Source organism: Anabrus simplex, chromosome 6 (genome assembly GCF_040414725.1).
Source record: "Anabrus simplex isolate iqAnaSimp1 chromosome 6, ASM4041472v1, whole genome shotgun sequence".
NCBI classification, from domain to species: domain Eukaryota; kingdom Metazoa; phylum Arthropoda; class Insecta; order Orthoptera; family Tettigoniidae; genus Anabrus; species Anabrus simplex.
This window is the reverse complement of record NC_090270.1, coordinates 229,356,879-229,375,002: the sequence shown is the minus strand read 5'-3', so window position 1 is coordinate 229,375,002 and position 18,124 is coordinate 229,356,879. Positions and strand designations below refer to the sequence as shown.

Below are 18,124 nucleotides of genomic sequence, written 5' to 3'. Positions count from 1 at the left end.
GATGCATGTAGATGTAGGAGATGGGTAAGCGATGTGAAGATTACGGATGATATTATGATGGGGCTTCTTGGCTGGGGGAAATGGCTGTAGAGGGAGGTTTACACCAGAGTGTCGAGAAGGAAGTTGCGTGGAAGGATAAGGTGGTGAAGTGTTGAAGCGATGTGGTAAAGGACAGTTATGAGGTGTTGGAGATGTGCAAGGGTAGGCGATAGTGGAATGGAGAGATGAGCAGAGGAAGGAGGTGGACGGACATGGAAAGAACGCGGAAAGCGGGGATGATCATGCTGGGTATGGCGACGAGATGTGGAGGGGGGACGGCTAAGGCGGGGAGGCGAGTTAGAAGGTTCGACGGTATGATGACGGCCGTAGAGAAGTGCATCGTTGGAGATCAGGTGGGCGACGGCTGCCGCGCTGGGAAGCTGAAGACGGATTAAGTACGTCGGACCGGTGGAGTTGTAGATGCGGAACGCCCTCTTGACGGGTATGGCTTGAAGGAAGAGTTGTTCTTGGACGTCGGTTGCCGGGATGAGTGGGCTTACGCCGCGGACGACGCAACTGAAGACTTCAGGTGTGGCGGATGTTGCTGACGGCGATGAATGATGTTTGGCGGCTGGTGCTGGTACGCTGGATGGCGGTAGTGACGTAGTGGTTGGCGGGACAGACGTAGATGGCGTAGACGGGCAGGTGAAGTAGCGGGGAGGAATACGTAATAGTCAAGTTGGATCAAAAGGAACGGGGGAAGGGAGATTGATAGAATCGGCGATGGATGGGACGACGTAAGAGTGGTGATGGAAAGTGAGGAGAAGGTGTGAGCAGGGGTCGCAAAAGTAGTGGTGGTGGTGGTGGTGGTGGTGGTGGTGGTGGTGGTCGTCGTCGTCGTCGTCGTCATGGTGATTGATAGCAGGGAGGCTGACATCCAAGGAGGAGTCGGCCTATATGCTTTATTCAGGTCGGCGGGCGCTGGTAGTATAGATGTGTAGCCACCCTGCCGATCAAAAGAACTGGAGATTCTGCTGCGATGATCGATGTCCGCTTGAGCGTGGTCGATGTGTTGTCGTGGGAATACGATATTTTATCCTATCGCAAGTATTTTGTCTCCGTGTCAAGTAATTGCAAGTGTTAAAAACAAAGTTGTTAATAGGGAAGGGAGAGAAATAGCAACACCACGTTCACTGTCTACTCTCTCATACTCGCCCTGCTCTCTCTGCCACACAAGCTGACGAAACTAGCGTTATGTCGCTTGGCTTCCAGGGTCTTACTTCAACTTGTCGTGCTATAACAGTGATGCAACAGTGCGACTACTTCACGTGTAGTGAGCGTTGCAATATCTCAGAGTCAATGAGGAGCGGTGTTCACAACAAATGCTCCTTGTAGTACGTGTTGCCCATTTATATTTCAAATTAATAACCTGGTGATCACACAATTATTTATACACATCCCGTAGTGCGCTGTCACTGAATTGTCCATCTCAACGGCGCACTAGTCACCAGCAACCATCAGCAGTTTAGAAAGATGTGGCAATCTAACTGACGAGCCCACTGCCACTGCCACAGGGCGCGAAACACTGGTAATTTTACAACTGGAAATGGCTAAAGAGCTTGAATTATTGAATATCTTTCTAATTTTTCGACTGATCCTTCCTTCATACTTCGGCCAAAATTTAGATAATATTTATTTAATTGTTGAACTGTCTCGTCATTCCGTTACGGCGTTCTACCTTGTGACAAGTGGGAACTTGCCGAAATGGAGTAAGAACCGATCTGGATCTATGCAAACTTCTTTTTTTTTACTAGTTGTTTTACGTCGCACCGAAACAGATAGGTCTTACGGCGACGATGGGACAGGAAAGGGCTAGGAGTGGGAAGGAAGGGGGCGTGGTCTTAATTAAGGTACAGCCCCAGCATTTGCCTGGTGTGAAAATGGGAAACCACGGAAAATCATTTTCAGGGCTGCCGACAGTGGGGTTCGAACCTACTATTTCCCGAATACTGGATACTGGCCGCACTTAAGCGACTGCAGCTATCGAGCTCGGTTATGCAAACTTCAGTTGTACAAACTTCTACAGACCCCTGAACAATATACAGTGGGCAACACTCAAATACAGACGACGAAAATCAACACACAACAGGCAGTTTGACGTGCTTCTGGATATCGCGTGCTAGATACGCTGCGGACTACCTTAGGGTCCTCAGCTTTCACGAAAACCGAATCATACATACCTGAAACTTGATATTTAAAAGTGGTCTAGCCCATCTTGATAAAACTTTATTCCGGAGTCCATATTTGCTGTGGCAACAAACATGAAGATTTTCCAAAATTTGAATCAAACCACTTGACGGGGAGGGTGGGGGGAATGAAATATCCTCTTCACAGTCAATATCCACTTATGCGTAAACATATATTTTATCTCTGAATTCGGATTTCCAAATAGCTTCCTTTAGAAGATGTTTTCAAAGTGTGTCTCCATACTGTAACCGCTTAGGTGACCTTTAAGAGAGCAGTGGAAATGTTCTCTGCAATTTCTGTTATACAGCCTGTTACATGAAGAGAGCGGATGCAGAAAATAAACATATATTTTTCTATGGTTATAAACAGCCCTTCCTGCAGAAATATTACTTTGGTAACGTGGATGACGTACGTCCTTGAAGCCTCTTCTTGTTGGGAAAAAGGAGAAGAACTGCTCGATTAAGTGGTATGTTCCGAGCTGTCATTGAAGAGTTGCCGTGGAATGACATTAGTAGACGAGTTTGAATAGTGTCTTTAAAAGTAGAAAGGATCACAATATGAAGATAAAGTTGGAATTCAAGAGGACAAATTGGGGTAAGTATTCATTTGTAGGAAGAGGAGTTAGGGATTGGAATAACTTACCAAGGGAGATGTTCGATAATTTTCCAATTTATTTGCAATCATTTAAGAAAAGGCTAGGATGACTGCCCTAAATGCAGATGAGTAGTGACTGATTGATATCTACTAACTACAGGTTATAGACGTGGGCTGTCTTGAGTTCTTGAACATTTCACGGATAGTGTGTTTGCAATAAGATGGCTCCGGTACAAAAAATACTTTGGTCCAACCAAATTAATTACGTTGGTTTTTTCATATGTTTTTACCATTTATGTACCGGCCCCGCGGTGAAGGGATAGCGTGCTTGCCTCTTACCCGAGGGCCCACGTTGGATTCCCTGCCAGAACAGGGATTTCTACCTGAATCTGAGGGCTGGTTCGAAGTCCACTCAGTCAACGTGATTACAATTAAGGAGCTATCTGACGGTGATATAGTAGCCGCGGCCTAGAAAGCAAAGAATAACGGCCGAGGGGATTCGTCGTGCTAACTATACGTCACCTCGTACTCTACAGGCCTTCAGGCTGAGCAATGGTCGCTTGGTAGTCCATGGCCCTTCGGGTTTGGTTTGGTTTGGTTTGGTTTGGTTTGGTTTGGTTTGGTTTGGTTTGGTTTGGTTTGGTTTACCATTTATGTCTTTTGCCATATGTTTTCTTTTTCAGGTAGTTTAAAACATATTTGTTCAAAAATCAGTTTCAGCAGACTGAAGAATCTAACAGTTATAAAATAACAGTTATAAATAGGTCCAACCACTATTCTCTGTGCTATTTTAAGATGTGCTTTGCTATGCAGCTGGACTCTGTTGATGAAAAATATTTTTTCACTTATTTCTTGAAATAATTCTAGATGTCCACATACTTCAACATTAGGTCCAAAAATGGTAGACAACTAATTCCATATTTGTGGATGAATCTTAATTGCGAATCTTTCTAGTAGAGAAGCGAACTAGAACCACAGACAGTCAAAATAACAGTATTGGAACTCCAGAAAGGGAATTAATTGGATTTGTCAGCAGATCTGAGCTTAAGGTCTAAAGACGATATGTGTTGAAAAGGAGGGGGAGGGATGGGACAGTGAGAGGATGTTGGACTTACATTTTTTAAATATCGGTTGGCAATATGGAGTCAATGCATCACTATCATATTTCAGTTTCATTTGTTTAAGAATGCCATGCTCGAATTGCTTCATTGGCTGATGTCTGTCAATTTTTACTATTCTGATTGGTCTTGTTTGTATACGGAATTTTATTTCGTACAACTGTGACAAAAATCAATCAATCAATCAATCAATCAATCAATCAATCAATCAATCAATCAATCAATCAATCAATCAATCAATCAATCAATCAATCAATCAATCAATCAATCAGTCACTACTGATATGCATTTAGGGCAGTTACCCAGGTGGCAGATTCCCTGTCTGTTGTTTTCCTAGCCTTTTCTTAAATGATTTCCAAGAAATTGGAAATTTATTGAACATCTCCCTTGGTAAGTTATTCCAATCCCTAACTCCCCTTCCTATAAACGAATATTTGCCCAAATTTGTCCTCTTGAATTTCAACTTTACCTTCATATTGTGATCTTTCCTACTTTTAAAGACACCGCTCAAACTTATTCGTCTACTATATCGTTCCACGCCATCTCTCCATTAAGAGCTCGGAACACACCACTTAGTCGACGTGCTCGTCTCCTTTCTCCCAAGTCTTCCCAGCCCAAACTTTGCAACATTTTTGTTTTGCTATTAGTTTGTCGGAAATCACCCAGAACAAATCAAGCTGATTTTCTATGGATTTTTTTCAGTTCTCGAATCAAGTAATCCTGGTGAGGATCCCATACACTGGAACCATACTCTATTTGGGGTCTTACCAGAGACTTATATGCCCTCTTCTTTACATCCTTACTACAACCCCAAAACTCTGTCCAGCTATTAAAGTTGACTTCATACCACAGTTTACCACTTCGAAAGGCGAAGGTTTCGTTCTACTGCTTCTAAGCACATCGTTCCCGTCATCTGGTGTCTCGGTGTAAGACTTTGTATTAACAAGGGGTTGTACGCTCTGCCCGAAGGCAGGTCCGAACCTCCGCAGAGGTGTGCCTGAGCCGGAGTTTAGGTACGGTAGAGTGCCCAGCAGGGTTGCCACCGGGCAAAACATTTTCGTACTCAATTTTCCCGTGAAAAGGTACTAGATTTTGGAAAAACGTACTAAATCATTCTTTTTACAATGGAGTAGGATTATTTATAAAGGAAGTATAGAAAAAAGTATCTTCTATCTTATCTTAATCTGTTTACCCTCCAGGGTTGGCTTTTCCCTCGGACTCAGCGAGGGATCCCACCTCTACCGCCTCAAAGGCAGTGTCCTGGAGCTTCAGACTTTCGGTAGGTGGATACAACTGGGGAGAATGACCAGTACCTTCCTCAGGCGGCCTCACCTGCTATGCTGAGCAGGGGCCTTGTGGAGGGATAGGAAGATTGGATGGGACAGGCAAGGAAGAAGGAAGGAAGCGGCCGTGGCCTTAAGTGAGGTACCATCCCGGCATTTGCCTGGAGGAGAAGTGGGAAACCACGGAAAACCACTTCCAGGATGGCTGCGGTGGGAATCGAACCCACCTCTACTCATTTGACCTCCCGAGGCTGAGTGGATCCCGTTCCAGCCCTCGTACCACTTTTCAAATTTCGTGGCAGAGCCGAGAATCGAACCCGGACCTCTGGGGGTGGCAGCTAACCATCCTAACCATTACACCACATAGGCGGACATAGAAAAAAAGTATACTTATCAAAAATACACCTTTATTGAATGAGAAAAACCGAGCTAGATAGCTGCAGTAGCTTAAGTGCGGCCAGTATCCAGTAATCTGGAGATAGTGGGTTCGAACCCCACTGTCGGCAGCCCTGAAGATGGTTTTCCATGGTTTCCCATTTTCACCCAGGCAAATGCTGGGGATGTACCTTGATTAAGGCCATGGCCACTTCCTTCCCATTTCTAAGCTTTTCCTATCCCATCGTCGCCATAAGACCTATCTGTGTCGGTAAGACGTAAAGCAACTAGCAAAAAAAAAAAAAAAAAATTCGTACGAGTAAACGTGCCTGTTCACTTTCGTTTTTATAAGTGCCATTTTGTATCGTATTTGTTATTTTTCTTGCCTCGTGCTCGGGGTATGTTGTCTGACCTCTTACTGTAGGGTAAGATGACAAGAATGTCCTCTACTATTTCAACACCCTTCATTGAAATCTCTTACAGGTATACAGCATACAAATTTGAAGTAACTAAAATTTTAATTCTGACATACATTTTTAAAGAACATAATTTATAAAGTCTGTTTCTGTCGTGCAGTGGTTAGTGTGATTAGCTGTCATCCCCGGAGGCCCAGGTTCGATTACCAGCTCTGCTACGATATTTGAAAAAGTGGTACGAGGATTGGGACGACGTCCGCTCAGCCTCAGGAGACCAAATGAATAGAATGGGTTCAATTCCCACTTCAGCCTCCTCGAAGTGGTTTCCCGTGGTTTCCCCACTTCTTCTCCTGGCAAATGCCGGGATTATACCTAACATAAGGTTTCCTTCCCTCTTCCTTGCTTATCCATTCCAATCTTCCCATCCCCCACAAGGCGCCGGTTCAGCATAGCAGATGAGGCCATCTGGACGAGTTACTGGTCCTCGAACCCAGTTGTAACCCCGACCACATGTCTAACGTTCCAGGACACCGCCCTTGAGGTGGTAGAGATGGGATCCCTCGCCGAGTCCGGAGGAAAAACCAACCTTGGAGGGTAAACGAATTAAATAAAAAAAATGTAAAATAAATTATAAAATAGTTAAAACAACGTTTAAGGGTTTTCTCAGACTTCTTAGTAAAATGAATAACAATTGTACACTACTCTGAATAAAACCATGGCTCTGAACATTTTTTAAACATTGGAATTTGGCATCATACTTGTTTAGTAAGTCTACATTTCAAACCTGAATGATAACCGGAGACCCGCCAAATGGTACCTGTAAATACTGCAATCTGCTGGCCAAACGCCAACCAAAAAGACATGCGAAGAACACACAAATGGCGAAGGCCTGACTAATGCGGAGAAGGCATTAAATACGCTCAGAAATAAATGAACACACAACCCGCACAATTGTGCATACACGGGCTGAAAGAGAGAAACCATCCAGTAGCTTTAAAACTTGAGCAGCCCTCACGCCATCTCACTGAATCCAGTCTTCGTTTGTTTAAAGGTAAAAGTATTTTTCTGTATTACACTTAGTATCTCAAATTTGTACTCCTTGACTAAATGGTCAGCGTTGAGGCCTTCGGTTCAGAGGGTCCGGGGTACGATTTCCGGCCGGGACGGGGATGTTAATCGCGTTGATTAATTCTTCTTTCTCGGGGACTGTGTATTTGTTTGTCCCAACATTCCCCTCTTCATATTCAGATAATACACAACACTACCAATCACCACAGAAACACGCAATAATGATTACATCCCTCGACATACGGATGACGTCAAGAAGGACATAGCCGGGCTGAGTAGCTCAGTGGCTGGCCTTCTGACCCCAACTTGGCAGGTTCGATCCTGGCTCATTCCGGTGGTATTTGAAGGTGCTCAAATACGACAGCCTCGTGTCGGTAGATTTATTGGCACGTAAAAGAACTCCTGCGGGACTAAACTCCGGCAGCTCGGTGTCTCCGAAAACCGTAAATGTAGTTAGTGGGACATAAAGCAAATAACATTATTATTATTATTATTATTATTATTATTATTATTATTATTATTATTATTATTATTATTATTATTATTATTATTATTATAAGGACATCCGGCCGTAAAACAGGGTCAAATCCACATATGTGCGACACAGTTCACTCGGAAAAATCGGAAGAAGAAGAAGAAGAAGAAGAAGAAGAAGAAGAAGAAGAAACTTGTCAAACTTGCAACAATTAATCCGTTTACACACATACAATATGTAAGTACCGGGCTGCGTGGCTCAAACTGTTGAGGCACTGGCCTTCTGACCCCAACTTCGTAGGTTCGATCCTGCCTCAGTCCGGTGGTATTTGAAGGTGCTCAAATACGTCTGCCTCGTTCGGTACATTTACTAGGTAAAAGAACTGCAGGACTAACTTCCGGTACCTCGGCGTCTCCGAAAACCGTCAAAAGTAGTTAGAGGGACGTACAAATGATAACATTATTATTATTATTATTATTATTATTATTATTATTATTATTATTATCATTATTAGCATATGTGGTGTAAAGAATACTTTTATTTGGGATAATTTCCTTTCTTTTTCACCGCATCAGTTCTTTACGAATAGATCCTAGTTACGATCTTTAATTAATTTCACGTAAACTAGCCTGCTTGAAATGTACACGGTGGTATGGTAAGCATGTAAATTACCCGCGTTCAGTTGATAATATATTGCGAATACCTGACTTCGCTGCATTCACTGGGAGAGTTAAAGTATGTTTCTGCATGAACGAACCTGTTTCGACCAGCTGATTGCGAATACTCCGTCAGTCAATAACCTCACCTCAATCTTAAAAATGTTAAGGACTTGCGTAGTCAATGTTGCAAGACCTTCTGAATATGCAATAGACCTACAGGCATGGTCAGAGATGCGATGTAAACAAACCGAGTGTTCCGCTTGTCCTTCCTTAAAGCGTGCGTTCGGAGAGTAACAGCTTCACTAAAGATTCTTTACGCTGCTAATTCAAGTGCAGTGGCCGACAGATAAAAAATGAAATGGCGTATGGCTTTTAGTGCCGGATGTGTCCGAGGACGACAAGTTCGGCTCGCCAGATGCAGGTCTTTTGATTTGACTCCCTTAAGCGACCTGCGTGTCGTGATGAGGATGAAATGATGATGAAGACGACGCATACACCCAGCCCCCATGTCAGCGAAATTAATCAATTATGGCTAAAATTCCCGACCCTGCCGGGAATCGAAACCGGGACCCCTGTGACCAAAGGCCAGCACGCTAGCCATTTAGCCATGGGGCCCGACAGTCGATTTTGGTGATTACATTATCACTAAAACGGCACGAAACGTACAATTCGTTTCAAACAATGCAGATCGATGTCTTTCAATACTTTTTGTAGGTTTACATGATTTTTCCCGTACGTGTATGAAAGTAAAATTTTAGAAAATTCGGGAGGTGGTGTGTTCGAGTTCCACCGTCGGTAACCCTGAAGATGGTTTTCCGTAGTTTCCCGTTTTCACACCAGGCATGTGCTGGGGCTGTATTGCCCGACCAAGGCGAGTGGATCGGCGGGAAAAATATGAACTATCGCTGTGACGTACGCGCAACGTACGCTAATACCCTATAGTCCGGTTAGATGATATGCTGCCTTAACCAACGAACTAGAATAACGGAGAGGTGGAAGCGCTGCGTGGCTGAAGCTAATTGAACGAACGTCTGCCATGTTTTCAGTGGTCACATAAGCAACGGGGGGAAGCTACGGAATGACGAAAAATGTTGAACATAAGCACTATAGAATCACTGGTGCAAAATTAAAGGCCGTTAGCCAAAAGCTTAGGACATTAATAATCACAGAGTGCGAATAGCACCACTTCATCCATTTTGCTGCGCGATGCCAACATCACGATCAGTAGGGTAGATGGAAAAGGATATAAGGAGAATCGTCGTACGTTACCATACGAACAGGCCACGAAATCGGAACAAGAGCGTTACCCTGCTTAGCTGTCGTAGTTAAGCGTAAATTACAATAAAAACCGTGGACGTAATTGACTATTTATGACAGAAATCCTTTAAACGAAAAGGATCTGCGATAGGTTACAACCTCATTCTGATCATATTTTTGAAGTTATTTCGTCCCCACGAGTACCACTATAATTGTTTAACGTAACTATTTATAAACTTACAATGTATAAATGTATAAACTTACAATATTACCGTATCATACTTGAATTACTAGCTCAAAGGTAACCTTGAAGTTGTTCATTATGAAGTGTAACCTAATTTTAAATATTAATGTGACTGACATCTACAATAAACACTTCATAATTTCACAAACAGCAGTAAAATACTGTATTTCCCCTGCTTTGTGTATGTTTGAAATAGACCTAAGCCTACATCAAATCAATGCCCAAACACAAGACACAGGGAGTGACATATAGCCTTCAGAACCATTATTCTTCTTCTTCTTTTCGTTCTGCCGATTTGTTCCCATGCCTGTGGGATTGCAGATGCGATTGTGTCTTACATGTGGATTTGGCCCTGTTTTACGGTCGGATGCCCTTCCTGACGCCAAACCTACAGAATGTGGAGGGATGTAATTACTATTGCGTGTACCAAGCGAGTTGGACGTTCGGTTACGAACGCGCAGCTGTGAGCTTGCATTCGGGAGATAGTGGGTTTGAACCCCACTGTCGGCAGCCCAGAAGATGGTTTTCCCTCATTTCACACCAGGCAAATTCTTGGGGTGTACCTTTAAGGCCACGGTTTATTCCTTCCCATCAGAAGGTTAAGGCGCTGGCCTTCTGACCACAACTTGGTAGGCTCGATCCTGACTCACTCCGACGGTAAGTTATTTGAAGGTGCTCCAATACGTCAGTCTTGTGTCGGTAGATTTACTGGTACGTAAAATAACTCCTGCGGTACTAAATTCCGTCCCCTCGGTGTCCCCAGAAACCATAAAAATAGTGGGACGTGAGGCACGTACTTGTAGCAGGTTCCTCACTTTCATCTATCTTATAACGAATTCCCTCGGTCCTGACACTATTACGTATCGAGATCTAGTGAGTCTTTCAATTTTACACCCCTCGTGGTTTTTGTATTTCTTTGGCCGATATCTTCATGTTTTGAAGTGTCGGACCCCTTCCATTTCAGATGACCACCAGCCATAAGACTTTCGGAACGCAAATTTTCAGACGAACCCCAGTCATAGTTCTGTCAAATTTAACCTGTAAAAGTTGAATGTACCGCGTATTAGTGACTGAATATCTGCAATTTCAACCACTATAGCTGGAACTACTGCATGATGACGATGCTTGTTGTTTAAAGGGACCTAACATCTAGGTCAACCGCTCTAATACTGAATGAGAAATGGAGCATCAATGAAAGCAAGAATTGATTAGCTGCTAATCAACTGAATTTTACTGAAAACATCAATCTCGACTTAGACCCTAACCCTCTAGGATTCCCGTCTGTTGTTGCAACGTTATTAGTCGCGTGGGGTGTTGAAAACAGCCAATTTAATTTCGTTCTTTACTATAAATAATTATTGTCTTTTATAGAAAATGATTGTATTACAGTTAGGAAAGCTATCTACACTATAATATTGCAAAAAAGTTTCTCATTTTCTACACTGTCGAACAAGTACACCAGATAAAACGATGAAATAGAAAATAGACATGTTTTCACAAAAATAAGTATTGCAATTTTCTCATGTTTGTTCAGTATTGGCTTTACAGTAAAATAGAAAAAGACAATTAGTCCGCCTGGTCAATACACTAAATGTTAAGTAAAAACGCACTAAAGGTACATGTTTCGGCCCTGTTGTTTGTATCTCAAAATAAAAATGTCTACGTACGCTGACCACAAGGGTCCGACCAAATCACTCAGCAGAGAAGAAATTTTCATTCAAGAACCAAGTAGTGAAGTCAACAAAATAGTAGGGCCTGTATTAGTCGTTGCACGGGGATATGGCAATGCTCCGGACGTTGAGAAGGCTCCTTTTTCGCAGCAATAATGTATCTGTTCCAGCACAGTCACACACGCTGCTAGATCAGCTTCTTCTTCTTCTTCTTAATGTATTTATTGGGTTTCGCTTGCGCGTTGCACCCAGCCTCTAGTCACTGTTCGAGTGAATACTTATCGAAGCAGGATGTAATTTTTAGGATGTACTTGTGACTTAAAAAAATAGAAATGGGAATTATAATACACAGCGACTCAGGTTCTAAACTTCAAGTCGGTGTGATCCACCACGACGGCTAACTAAAACAACAAACTTGACCGGATCAACAACTAGAGAAAAGGACATTAAATTCGAATATTGCTTCTGACAAAAATAGGGAAAGTAACTCTGCCAGATGCCAACGGCCGTAGCCGTGTTGAAACACCGGATCCCGTGAGATCTCCGAAGTTAAGCAACGTTGGGCGTGGTAAGGAGTTGGATGGGTTGCCAGAGGAGGAGTGGGCTCCTTTACCAGACAAGAAACTTGAGTAGGGAGAAGGAATTTCGTTCCTAGAATTTAATTTAAAATACGTTTCGTATAGGTTCAAGCAGTTTACATTGAAGAATAATGTGACTGATGGTGTCTATTGCAGTGCCACATTTACAATCTCTCTGAAAGATACTGGAGCTAACAATGATCACGAACGACAGCTGTGTAAGTGCACGAGGGGTGTTACCAACACCCCGCACAACTTCTTGAGAGCTAATCGTAGTAGAGGAAAGCAATGGCAAACTACCTCACTCCTCTTCGTGATTTGTATGACTCATTATAGCATCACCAACAGGTTTTGCAGATTCCCTGTAACCACATAACTTTTGTTGGTGTTATTTGAGGATAATAATAATAATAATAATAATAATAATAATAATAATAATAATAATAATAATAATAATAATAATAAGGACGGAAGAACCTAATCAAATCCACTTCGCGTCTTACTTGTAGCAAGCGGCAAGTGGTCAGGGTCTGATCACCAGAGGTGCGGCTGTAAATATGCTTCAGAAACTAACAATCCCTGGCTCTACACCACTAGCGAAAGCTAGAAGATTGCTTACAAGCAGACATGACTCGTACAAGTAAAGACAAAATTACCCCAGGTGGACAATCCACCCACTCTAAAGTGGGAACCAAGCATTCGGATTCTGGGGAGCTTGGGCGAATACGAGAGAGCAAGTCGGAGTGCTCTGATAAACTTCCTCGAAAGACTCACACTTTCATTGGCACATTCAACATTCAGACACTGATTCAAACAGGAAAACTGCACAATCTCACAACAGAACTTACAAAGCAGAAAATCCCAATTCTGGCCCTACAAGAAACACGCTTCATCGATAGAGAAACGATGGATTACAATAATTATAGGATCTTCAAAAGTGGAACAAACAAGAAAATTGATAAAGGAGCAGCATTGTTAGGAATGGCCTTCTGTGCAGACAAAAAAGTTTTGGATTCAGTAATAGAGGTGAAACCCATCAACAATAGGCTTATGACCTTAAGAATCAGGCATACAAACAAAAAATACACCTTTATTAATGTGCATGCACCAACAAATGGAGACAATAAAAAGGAGCCTGAAAAAACAGAAGATTCTGGGAAGAACTTGAAACAGAAATGGCCAAAATCCCTAAAAATGATGTGAAAATTCTACTCGGTGATTTCAATGCACAGCTTGGCAGCGAATACAAATACAGGAGGACAGTGGGAGACTATCCAGCCCACAGATTCACCAATAAAAATGGCAGACGCCTCATTGAGTTATGCCAACAAAATAACCTCAAAATTATGTCAACATCACTCCGGAAGAATCCCAAAAAGCAAAAAACTTGGCGATCACCCATCCATCATTTAGGAGAATTTCAGATTGATCATGCGGCAATATCATATGATTACCAAAAGGAAATTCATGATGTGCAAGTGCGCATAGGTGCTAACATCGATTCGGATCATTATTTAAGCAGAATCAAAATTAAATTCACACCCAAAGGGAAATTAAACAGGAAAACATCGGTGATTCCAAAATTTGATCTACACAAAATCAAGGACTCCAAAATTTCAGAAGAATGGGCAAAACGACCTGCAGAGAGCTGGGAGAATTTCCAGACTAAAATCATCGAAACGGCGAAGGACCTAATCCCTCTTCGCAAGAAACCAAAACATCCTTGGTGGAATCAGGAATGTGAGACCGCACTAGAAGAAAGGAAAAAGGCATTTCAAAACTACAATTGTAACAAATCAGAAGAAACACAGAAGAAATTCTTCGAAGTTCGCAAGCATGTATCCAAGATTTTAAGACAAAATAAACGGAAATACGTCAATGTCCAACTGAAGTCAATTGAAGACAACTTCAAAAATTACAACACACACGATTTCTACAGGACCTTTGCGAACCAAATTAAAGGATATTCCCCACAGAACCTTTGCTTTCGGAAGCAAGTAGGTAAACTAGCCTTGACAAATAAGGAAAACTGCCAAGAATTAGCTACATATTTTTCACAGCTTTTAAATTGTCCAGAACCCAAAAAGAGATTCCCGAAAGTACAGCCAGAAATCATACCGGAAAATTCGTCACCACCAACTCAAGAAGAAATTTATTCACATATCAAGAAACTTAAAGACAACAAAGCATCAGGGGAAGACGGAATTGTAGCTGAACTTCTGAAAAATTTAGGCCCAAATTCACTCAGAGAAATTACACAAATAATCCAAAACATTTGGCAAACCGAAAAGCTCCCGGGGATGACTGGAAGATTGCTCTAATCCATCCACTACATAAAAAAGGCAACAAGTTAGACGTAAACAATTACAGAGGAATCTCACTTGTATCAGTCACATACAAAATACTGTACTATCAGCCTGTCTCTTGCATAGAACACAACAACAATTAGAACCCAAATTATCAGAATTTCAAGCAGGATTCAGACCAAACAGGTCATGCCCAGAACAAATTTTCAACCTCAAAACCATACTTAAACTACGAGCCCTCAGACAAAGGCCTACAGTATGCACATTTGTACATTTCAAAAAGGCATATGATTCGATAGACAGACCCTCACTATTCCAAATTCTAGAAGAGAGAGGACTAGATCCCAAAACCCTAGAACTCATAAAACAAACACTAACAGGCACAAAATCTAAAGTGAAATTTATGGGAGAAATTTCAGAACCCTTCGACATTCAAACAGATGTGAGACAAGGTGATGGACTCTCTCCTGTTCTGTTCAACGTCGTCCTAGACAAGGTTATGGAAGAATGGGAGAAGGAACTCAAGAAACGTGAATCTTGGAAACCGATCCGATTGGGCTTTCCCAAAAACAACCTCTACGTACCACACCTCGCATTTGCGGACGATCTGGCGATTTTAACAGAGGATGAGGAGACTGCCATCAAGCAGCTTGAGATACTTAAGGAATCTGCAGAAAAAGTGGGACTACAGATTTCATTTGAGAAAACTAAATTCTTCTGTTCAAAGACAGATATCACGAGCCTGAGAACAAAATACGGTAAAATCGACCGGGTCTCGTACTTTAAATACCTCGGAGAATTCATCGAACCGACAGGCCTTGAGAAGATCTCACAGCAAAACCGTCTCCAAAAAGTCAAGAAGGCATTAGGGTTAGTTCAAGACATCTACAACAAAAAAAATGCATGTCAAGACAGACAAAAATTCGGCATTACAACACAGTCATAAAACCAACAGTCCTTTACGCAAGTGAAACATTGTCACTTAACAGTAAACAACAATTAGAAGAAATAAAAAAGCAAGAGAGGAAGATCGTCAGGAAAATCCTAGGGGCAAGATATACCCAAGATGGTTACAGGCTACAATCAATCAAAACAACAGAAAAAGTTTCAAACATTGAAATTGACATTAAGAAAAGACGAATGAAATTCTTTGGACACCTCACAAGATTACCAGAAAATCGACTGTCAAAAAGAATATTAAATTATGTTAGCTCACTTAAGAATTCAACACCTTGGCTGGACGAACTTCGAAAGGACCTCTAAAACGCAAACATATGTGCAACAGACATTTTAGAAAGAGACACCTTCAGACACAAAGTCAACAAGTGGGAAGTTACATCAGAGCAACCAAAGCAAAAACAGTGCAGACCGAAATAGTCGGAAGAACAGAAACAAGCCTTCTCAGAGAGAATGAAAGCCTATTGGAAGAACAAGAAGAACCCAAAGAAAGCTTGATTGAGTTGTTTGCTTAACGTCTTCCATTATTGGGAGAATACGCTAATAATAATAAAATAGTAATAATCTGGAGAAGAAAGAAGGGAAGGTTCTGGGACTTATATATGTTGGCGGACAATGGAAATTAAGACCTAACAAAGAGTTATACAAAGAGACTGATGGAATTATAGAGTCGATGAAGAATTTTATGGACAACTCCTACGTATGAATCAATAAAGGCTGACTCGGAAACTCGTTACACATTTCGAACGGAAAAAGATTGTTCCCAGGTGGTTTAGGGAGATACATGCTGATATGGAGAGAATGGGCATTAGTCATGAAGACATCCAAAACAGAAACCACTTTCGACAATTAGTTTCAGACTTCAGAGGCTTCCGAGAAGGAGGAGAAAAGAAATCTTCAAAAGTGACTTTTCAAAAGAAAGAAGGAAGCAGATAAGCCAACGAATGAAGCTATATTGGCAGAAGATCAAAGCCAGTGAAGGGAAAAGATCATCCAGGACACCGTAGTTGTTACTCCGTGGTCCAAAGTGGCCAAAATCGAACATAATAATAATAATAATAATAATAATAATAATAATAATAATAATCATCAGCATCATCATCATCTGTTTACCCTCCAGGTTCGGCTTTTCCCTCGGACTCAGCGAGGGATCCCACCTCTACCGCCTCAAGGGCAGTGTCCTGGAGCTGCAGACTCTTGGTCGGGGATACAACTGGGAAGAATGACCAGTACCTCGCCCAGGCGGCCTAACCTGCTATGCTGAACAGGGGCCTTGTGAAGGGATGGGAAGATTGGAAGGGATAGACAAGGAAGAGGGAAGGAAGCGGCCGTGGCCTTAAGTTAGGTACCATCCCGGCATTCGCCTGGAGGAGAAGTGGGAAACCACGGAAAACCACTTCGAGGATGGCTGAGGTGGGAATCGAACCCACCTCTACTCAGTTGACCTCCCGAGGCTGAGTGGACCCCGTTCCAGCCCTCGTACCACTTTTCAAATTTTCGTGGCAGAGCCGGGAATCGAACCCGGACCTCCGGGGGTGGCAGCTAATCACGCTAACCACTACACCACAGAGGCGGACAATAATAATAATAATAATAATAATAAAGTTGGTACGTCTCACTGACTACTTTTGACAGTTTTCGGAAACGCCGAGGTGCTGGAATTTTGTCCCTCATGAGTATTTTACGTGACATTAAATGTACCAACACGAGCCTAGCGTATTTGAGCACCTTCAAATACTACCGGAGGGAGCCAGGATCGAACCTGCCAAGTTGGGGTCAGAAGGCCAACGCCTCAACCGTGTGAGTCACTCAGTCCGGCTATTTGAGGACAGAACCACCCTCCGCCCTGAAGACTTGACAGACATATAATATTTCGGACAAAAATAATGCGAGAAATGGATCCGGTAAATGTGATTAAATGTAACATTCAGATAGAGAACTGTCAAATAGTGTAGACACTGTGTTTAAGAATTCTTCGTAGAACTAACATTTATCTTGCACACACATGCAAATATTTCCTCAAGGGTGAATGCGGTTTTGAACATATAAATATAGTGAAGAAACTTAAGTTGCTCAGAAATTCACATTGAACTGATAATTTAATAACATTTACAAAGTAGTTTTAGCCTACCTGCGAGTATTGTTTCGGTTCAGTAGTAGAAGCGAGCTGTCGTTTAGAAATCAGCGGCGGTCATTTACGTCCAGGAACGCGTTCACCACACAAGTGCTTGGTCAATATGAAATAAAAGCATAGGTTTGCAAGTCGCATTGGAGTAAGGTCGTGTATCTACCTTGCAGAAATGGAAATCGGACCGGTGAGCACAGCAGAGTATTGGACGCATTCTGTGCTCAGCCAAGCCAGTTACCTGCAGCAGACACAACGCTACATTCGTGAAGTACCGGAACCTCCACAAGAGCGCCCTCTTCCTCGACCATCATTTCGATCATAGTAGACTACACTCTCCATTTAACGGTCTATTAGCGGCCAAGGATTATCCGTAAAACTAATAATGCGTTAAATAGGAAACTTCTGTCCGACACGTTGGCTGAATATTCAGCGTATTGGCCTTCGGTTCAGAGGGTCTCAGGTTCGATTCCCGGCCGGGTCGGAGATTTTAATATTTTTTTTATTATTTCTTCTGGCTCCCAACACTCTCCTCTTCATATTCCCACAGCATATTACATTACCAACCACCACAGAAACACGCAATAGTGATTACATCCCTCCATATAGGGTTGGCGTCAGGAAGGGCATCCGGTCGTAAAACAGGGCCAAATCCACATGTGCGACACAGTTCGCACCCACGACCCCACAGGTGTGGGAAGAGCGGTAGGAAAAGAAGAAGAAATAGGAAATTTCTGGAATATTATCAACAATAAAAGACTTCCAGTGGTATT

The 18,124-nt window shown here is 42.4% G+C and overlaps 1 protein-coding gene across 1 annotated transcript in view; it reads right to left on the bottom strand.

Moving 5' to 3' along the window:
- The window catches only part of LOC136876371 (sodium-independent sulfate anion transporter), a 289,375-nt gene extending 271,933 nt beyond the window's left edge, over positions 1-17,442 (bottom strand). Inside the window, exon 1 of the mRNA XM_067150262.2 lies at positions 17,358-17,442. The gene's annotated coding sequence lies outside the window, so the exon portion shown is untranslated. The remainder of the gene's footprint in view (positions 1-17,357) is intronic.
- Between the last annotated feature and the right edge of the window lie 682 nt (positions 17,443-18,124).